Genomic DNA, 7,008 nt, shown 5'->3' on the forward strand with positions numbered 1-7,008 from the left:
CTAAACATTCCTGTACAGTAGGCCTATAAGAAAAACATGACAGCCAGATGCCATTACAATAATTTATTTATTGCAAAAATGTCAAAAGCAGTATCAAAAGTAATCCAAATTACGATGCGTTGCACCCGCAGTCCTCTCTGGCGGAATATAGTAGGTTTGTATGATCCAGAGCAGAATTTATGTTGTTAATCGCTGAAAATATTATCCAGATAATTTTCCCGATCCATTCCGTGAACTCGTGAAGGCGCGCCCGCATCATTCAAACACACTTCACCAGAAACACGGCATGTCGCAATCTGTGACGAATGCAGGTGAGAGCCAATGAGCGTTCGATTATCCTGCTGTAAAACCTGTCGTTTGAAGCGGCAACATTTGAATTTGTAATGAGCGCATCAGACAGCGCGGGCTTTGCTGCTCACGGTCACTGGACTCGCTGCTCGGCATGGAGAAGCAGATCGCCGAAAAAAAGGCTTGGATTTGGGTCTGTTCCTTGCAGTCGTATGGATTCTAATTTCAATATTCATAAGGATTCATTTTTAGGTGTCGTCAATACCTCAGTTTTGTACGTTTAAATGCTGAAAATAGGTCAGTATTGTACGTTTTAGTGCCTGTAAAAATGTAAGTAAATGTACGTTTTATAGAACCACATTTTACGTAAAAAAAAGGGTTGAATGTTGTGATCCCAGCGGGCGATAGCTTTACCACACATCCCTTCAGATATTTTAGCATAATTCAGAATAACATTAGCTGTTGTAATTTCTGCTGTGTTGTTCTCCATGGGATTTTAAAGGGGTCATATGATACTTTTTCAAAGATCATTATTTTGTGTATTTGGTGTAACAGAATATGTTGACATGCTTTGTTCTGTTGTAAGTAATCTTAAAGATTCCTAAATGCATCTACTTTCGGAAGGTCAAATAAAGTGCTTTTGCTTTCGCCTAGAAACACACAGCGTCTCCCTGACATGGCTGCTTCAACACTAACTGTGGTTACTGAAACCACGCCTTCTTTCTTTGCGTGCACATTTGGCATTATGCTAATATTTCCACATAGTGAGGTAGATATGTGGGGGCGTGTTAGAACGAGCCGTTTTAGGGGGGCGTGGCAGAGTCTTAACTTTGATAAAGTATATCTCTTTGGTTTTGAGACTTTAGTCTTTGCAACTTCAGGGATCTTATCTATTCACGAACAGCTTGTAACAACACTCCAAAGAGAAAAGAAAACTTGAAATCGCATCATATGACCCCTTTAAGAGCCAAAGTTATGAGCTTTTATATGAAGCAATATCTCTTCATACATTTTTAATTCCTTAATGCATTGTGGAAAAGGCACCATTAGGATTCACATAAGCCTATTAATGATTAGTTTCTCCCAGGCACATACACACTGTAGAGCACAAGGAGTGGCAGCGTTTTCATGCTAATGCTATGTGCAAGTGGCATTTGGTTGGCATAAAGGCTCAAAACCAGTCCCCCACTGTGAAAATTACTCCGACCTTCCTGTCCAAATTACAAAGAACCATAAATCTGTACTGACTCATCCTTATTACAATCAAGACAAGTCTGGTCATAAAATATACAGTCTATGATTTATGAGCTAGGCCTGGAGCCTGGATTTGGAAGGCATATTTTATGAACGCTGGAAATGGAGGATTTGATGAACTAGTGGGTCAGAAGATGAACTCTGGCAAGGACTGCATTCATATTGTGCCTCCTTCTTGTTTATCTAAAAGAGAGAGAGACAAAGATTGATCATATCACAGTGCCATTTCTACGAGGAGGTACGGGAGGAAGTAATTACCTCCTCAAAATGCTAAATAAAAAGAGCAAAATATATATTGCATATATCTATTTAACTCTCTCTCTCTCTCTCTCTCTATATATATATATGCACGATAAACATGTAAAAAAAAAGTGTATTCCAAATACATGGAAATTTTATATGAAATTCAAACACATAAATCTGTAAATAAGTTTTGAGTCTGAAATGTTTGTGAAGTAACACTTTCCGAATTATCCTTTCTTGATATGTGACGTGAATGTGAGGCGGCTGGTGGTAAAAAGCCATGCGATCATCATGACACCTGCAGTATTTAATGAGAATTGGATTAATGGTCTAAAAAGGAGGTTACTATTAATAACTAATAGCGGTTAGTGGTAATAAGAGACTCTCTAATGAGGGAAAATTGGCAGGAATCAAAGGCCCTGAACAGACGGAGGCCAGCAAACCCTTCCCAGCATGATTCTGTGATTTAAATCACCACTACCATATATATATATATATATATATATACTTGATGAGATCAGATGATCTGATGAGTGTGTGGGTGCCCCATTAAAGCCATAAAATCAAAATTAACACTTATTGTTATGGAATAACGCAGTGTTTATTATTATATGTACGGTAAAAAAAAACAACAAAAAAAAACATAAAATATCTCTCTCTAGGCCTTATTGTAAGATTTTTGTATTTTAATTGCCTATAAAAGGTCTTTTTTTTTTCTTTTGGATTACACAGTTTTAACACAAACCTAATGTGATGCATATTTGTCAATCATACATGTGTTATTCAGATCTCAACATTCAAAAAAATAATTGCATATTAACTATTTGCATCTGTGATTTTATTTAAACAATCATATTTTCAAAATGCATGTACTCAAATTGCTAAGAATCAGTATAAATTTGTTCACTGTGAAAACAATTCAGTGTATACATTAAAAAAAAGTATATGGTAATGTGAGGCGGCTGGTGGTAAAAAGCCATGCGATCATCATGACACCTGCAGTATTTAATGAGAATTGGATTAATGGTCTAAAAAGGAGGTTACTATTAATAACTAATAGCGGTTAGTGGTAATAAGAGACTCTCTAATGAGGGAAAATTGGCAGGAATCAAAGGCCCTGAACAGACGGAGGCCAGCAAACCCTTCCCAGCATGATTCTGTGATTTAAATCACCACTACCATATATATATATATATATATATATACTTGATGAGATCAGATGATCTGATGAGTGTGTGGGTGCCCCATTAAAGCCATAAAATCAAAATTAACACTTATTGTTATGGAATAACGCAGTGTTTATTATACTTGATTTATCTGAGCAATAATCCCTTGCAACAACATATATTAATTATCAAACAACAATGATCAAGTCAATTCCTGACGGAGCCAACCCAACATGTTTTTCTCATCTGAGAAGACATTTCACTAGGATATACTGTACATCAAAATACTGAAAGGACATTCACAAATACAGAGTTCTGGCATGAAACTCTAGATGGCGCAGTCCGATAGGTCTAACTCAATCTGACCTAATGACATCATTATCACATGGCACAGCTGATTGGTTCTCTTCTGTATTGGTAGCCAATGAGCTCGCTGCTCAACATTCAAATGTATGACTACTGCTTGCTGTAGCAGTTGCCGCTTGCTTCAGAAATCCTCCACCATCCCCAGCTCCACCTGTATAGATCTGCTATGAGGTGATTCATGTATGCTATATGGGGGTTATTTCATGTATGTTATATTTGCAGCAGCAATATTTCTTACATGCTCACAGCAGCACATTGTGGATGTATTGGCAGTAGCAAGTCTCGGTACTTGCTCTGCCGCAGCAACAGCAGCGTATCAGATCTATTCCGCCAAGACCAAATACATTAACATTGTCATGTTGTTGTCATGAAAGAACTTCTGTTTCATGCCAACTTAAAGATGTTCAGTAGTGAGAAAAGAGAGCATGACAAAGAAGACGAAAAATGGCAGTTTATGTGCGGTTTGCATGCTGCCTGCCCTAATATTTTATTAATAATATAGTTATTTCTATTAAATGCACCATTTATTTCATAAACTGTTAAAAAAAAAAGGTTGTTACAAATAATATAGGGGACCTGGAAAAGTCCCTGATAGTAATAAATGAACCATGCAAAACAAAAACCCAAGGGATTTGACTCCTCATTTCAGAAAGTCCTCCACACACTGCTGATATCTAGGTGTAATGTCTAGTCTGTTAGTTATGTTAATGTTAGTCTGTTTTCCACACGCTTTAACCAAAAAATTAAACTTCATTAAATTCAGCAAAACAGCTCTCAGCTTAAGGAAATGGAACAGTGGCTTCCGAAATTAAACAAAATTAGTCCGTGTGAAAAGATTACATCTGAGCCACTAACACAGCTCTCAGTGACAATGAGTTTAGCAGTAGGTAACTGTGTAGCTGCGGGTCAGGGAGAAGCGTACTAGTGCTTCTCTGATGGCTGCGCTTCTGCCTTGCTTGGCTTCATGTACCCCGCTGGCTTGCGATCTGCCTGGCCGCCGCTCGGCTCTTGCTCTCGGGAAAACATATGTGGAGTTTGGCTAGTTCTTCAGTGATTTGTGGAGAAGTGTGAGGGCACCTCAGATGAAAAGTCAGCGGAGCAGAAAATGTTGCTGATGCTGGATTTTGGAAATGGACTCCAGCCTGGACATGTTAGTGCGCTGCACACAAGGTCACCTACACACGGTCGTGTCGTCCAATCGCGAGTCTTTAGGAGAGCGGGAAGTGCACGATGGGACCATTAATCAAACGTTAGCATTGCCTTAGTCTGGAATGAGGCCAAATCGCAGGCCATTATTTGTGTTTGGAGGTTATTTTCGAGGCATTAGGGGACCTCAAGGTACCATTAAAATGGTGAATAGGCTAAACGGATGGTTACGTCTTTATATGTTTGTTCGCTTTTCTTCCAACAGCATCCGTGACAAGACTGTTAAAATGTGAACAATTTCCAAAAATAATAAAATGCAAGCATCCAGATTGTTTCTTTGGTTTATATCCCTTTTTATGATCATGCTTTGTCTTATTTTTGAGAGGATTTTTGTTGGCAGAATGGAATAGCTGGCCATATCCTGTTAAATTGTTACTGATATTAATTTCTCATTGGATAGTGATGCAAAAATTGATTATTTGTTAGCATACTGTATATAACTGTTCAGAAGTTTGGGGTCAGCACATTTTTTTCTTAAATTAATACTTGTATTTAACAAGGACATATTAAATTGATCAAAAGTAACTGTAAAGGCATTTATAATCTTAGAACAAATTCTATTGCAAATTAATGCTGTTCTTTTGAACTTTCTATTCATCAAAGAATACTGAAAAATACAGTGAATCACAGTTTCCACACAAATATGAAGCAGCACAACTGTTTTCAACAATCAGCATATTAGAATGATTTCTGAAGGATCACGTGACACTGAAGACTAGAGTAATGATGCTGAAAATTCAGCACTGCATCATAAGAATACATTACATGTTTACATATTCACATATTTTAAATTGAAATAATATTTGATCATTTTGCTGTTTTTACTGTGTTTATTTTTTGTATTATTCTTATGAATGGAAGTGTAACTAATAATTCACTCTCAAAAATAATAAAATAAATAATAAAGTAAATAAACAAACAAACAAACAAACAAAAATTAAAATAAATAATACATTTTAGTTTTAAATTGTTTAATTGGAGAACATTTTACAAGAAAATACTATCTTATTTTCATATATTAATATATATTTTTTAATATATTATAAAATCAATAATATCTTTCTACTTCAGAATTTAATGTTTAATTCCATGGTTACTTGCCACTTCTTTGTAATTATCTGTGAAATTTCTGAGTGATTTAAAGTACATCATGCATCTTTTTTATATATTTTTACTAGCCCACCGTTAGTTATTTGAATAGTGACTTTAGGACTGAATTGTCCAAACTGTTATGATATTTTGGGTCGTACACAGGGATCACATTTTGCACGTTTTGAAGCGGGCAGCCTGGAGCAGCAGGGGAACATTCATGTCAAGATTATCAGGGTTTGCTTGCTCATGTCGACATCTTCAGCTTTAGGCAATCCTATTACCAAACAACTTCACCAACTGCACAAGTTTTATCTTCACACACAGCTGTTCCTGAGGCAAAGCCTAGGCTGTATTTGTACGGGCCGAGCTTTCCTTCAAGGCAACTAAGTAAAATCCTTTCTCTCTCTTTTTTTTTTTTTTTTGCAGTGCACCTGTTTTTCATGAAATGGAAATATTTCCGCTTGGCCCTCAAGGGGTATTTCTTGTTGGGGATGTTGAGAAGGCATCCTGCTGGAAACCCTCGTTTTTACATGTCAAAGGCTGTAATATAATGAACAGTACCACAGCGATGCCATGTTAGAAGCTGGCTGTGGAGGAAACTTGCTGTGTGAGCAATCGTGAGGGTGAATATACTCACAAGGTCGTGCTCAAGCGTGTCTTTGTGATGCTGGGTCAAATGATAAAGTACTGCTATTGAGAGAGTCTGTATGAGAAGAATTCAATGAGACTTACTCAAATGATGTTTAGTGAAACTCCTCAATAGAAACTCAGAAGACATATTGTATTGCTCAAACTTGAAGAAAAGTCTATAAAAATAGTGCCTGATGTACTGTGTTAATAATAAAGAATTTTCTGTATTCATTTTCACAGGTTTTTTACCCATAGTTTGAATTATGCATTGGATGTTGTTGTGTTATAGGGTTAAAGGAAATGCCTATAAAATGTATGTGCTTTTATAATATTTATTATAGGTACTTTATTTATTTACGTTTCAGTTTTAGTAAATGCAGTACTTTTTTTTTTCATTTAGTTTTTTTTTTTTTAAAGCTTTAATATTTTGAAATAGTTTTTTTAATGTATTTTCACAGGTTTTTACCCCTATTTTTAATTGTTTGATTTTGCACTTCAGATAATAACAGAAGATTACCTGTACCTTTTTCATTTATTTCCTATGATTTTTTTCCCCTTACAGTGCTGATCAGTGTTATTTTAATATTATTTATAACATATTATAGTACTGACTACTTTTGAGAAAAAAGTTAGTTTTCATTTAATTTTAAATTTTGAAATTCATTTTAAGTTATACAGATGTTGTATTTTTAATGTGTACATGTACACACACACACACACATATATATATATATATATATATATATATATATATACATATATA

This window comes from Sinocyclocheilus anshuiensis, unplaced genomic scaffold, assembly GCF_001515605.1.
Source record: "Sinocyclocheilus anshuiensis isolate Anshui unplaced genomic scaffold, SAMN03320099.WGS_v1.1 scaffold1549, whole genome shotgun sequence".
In the NCBI taxonomy this organism is placed as follows: Eukaryota; Metazoa; Chordata; class Actinopteri; order Cypriniformes; family Cyprinidae; genus Sinocyclocheilus; species Sinocyclocheilus anshuiensis.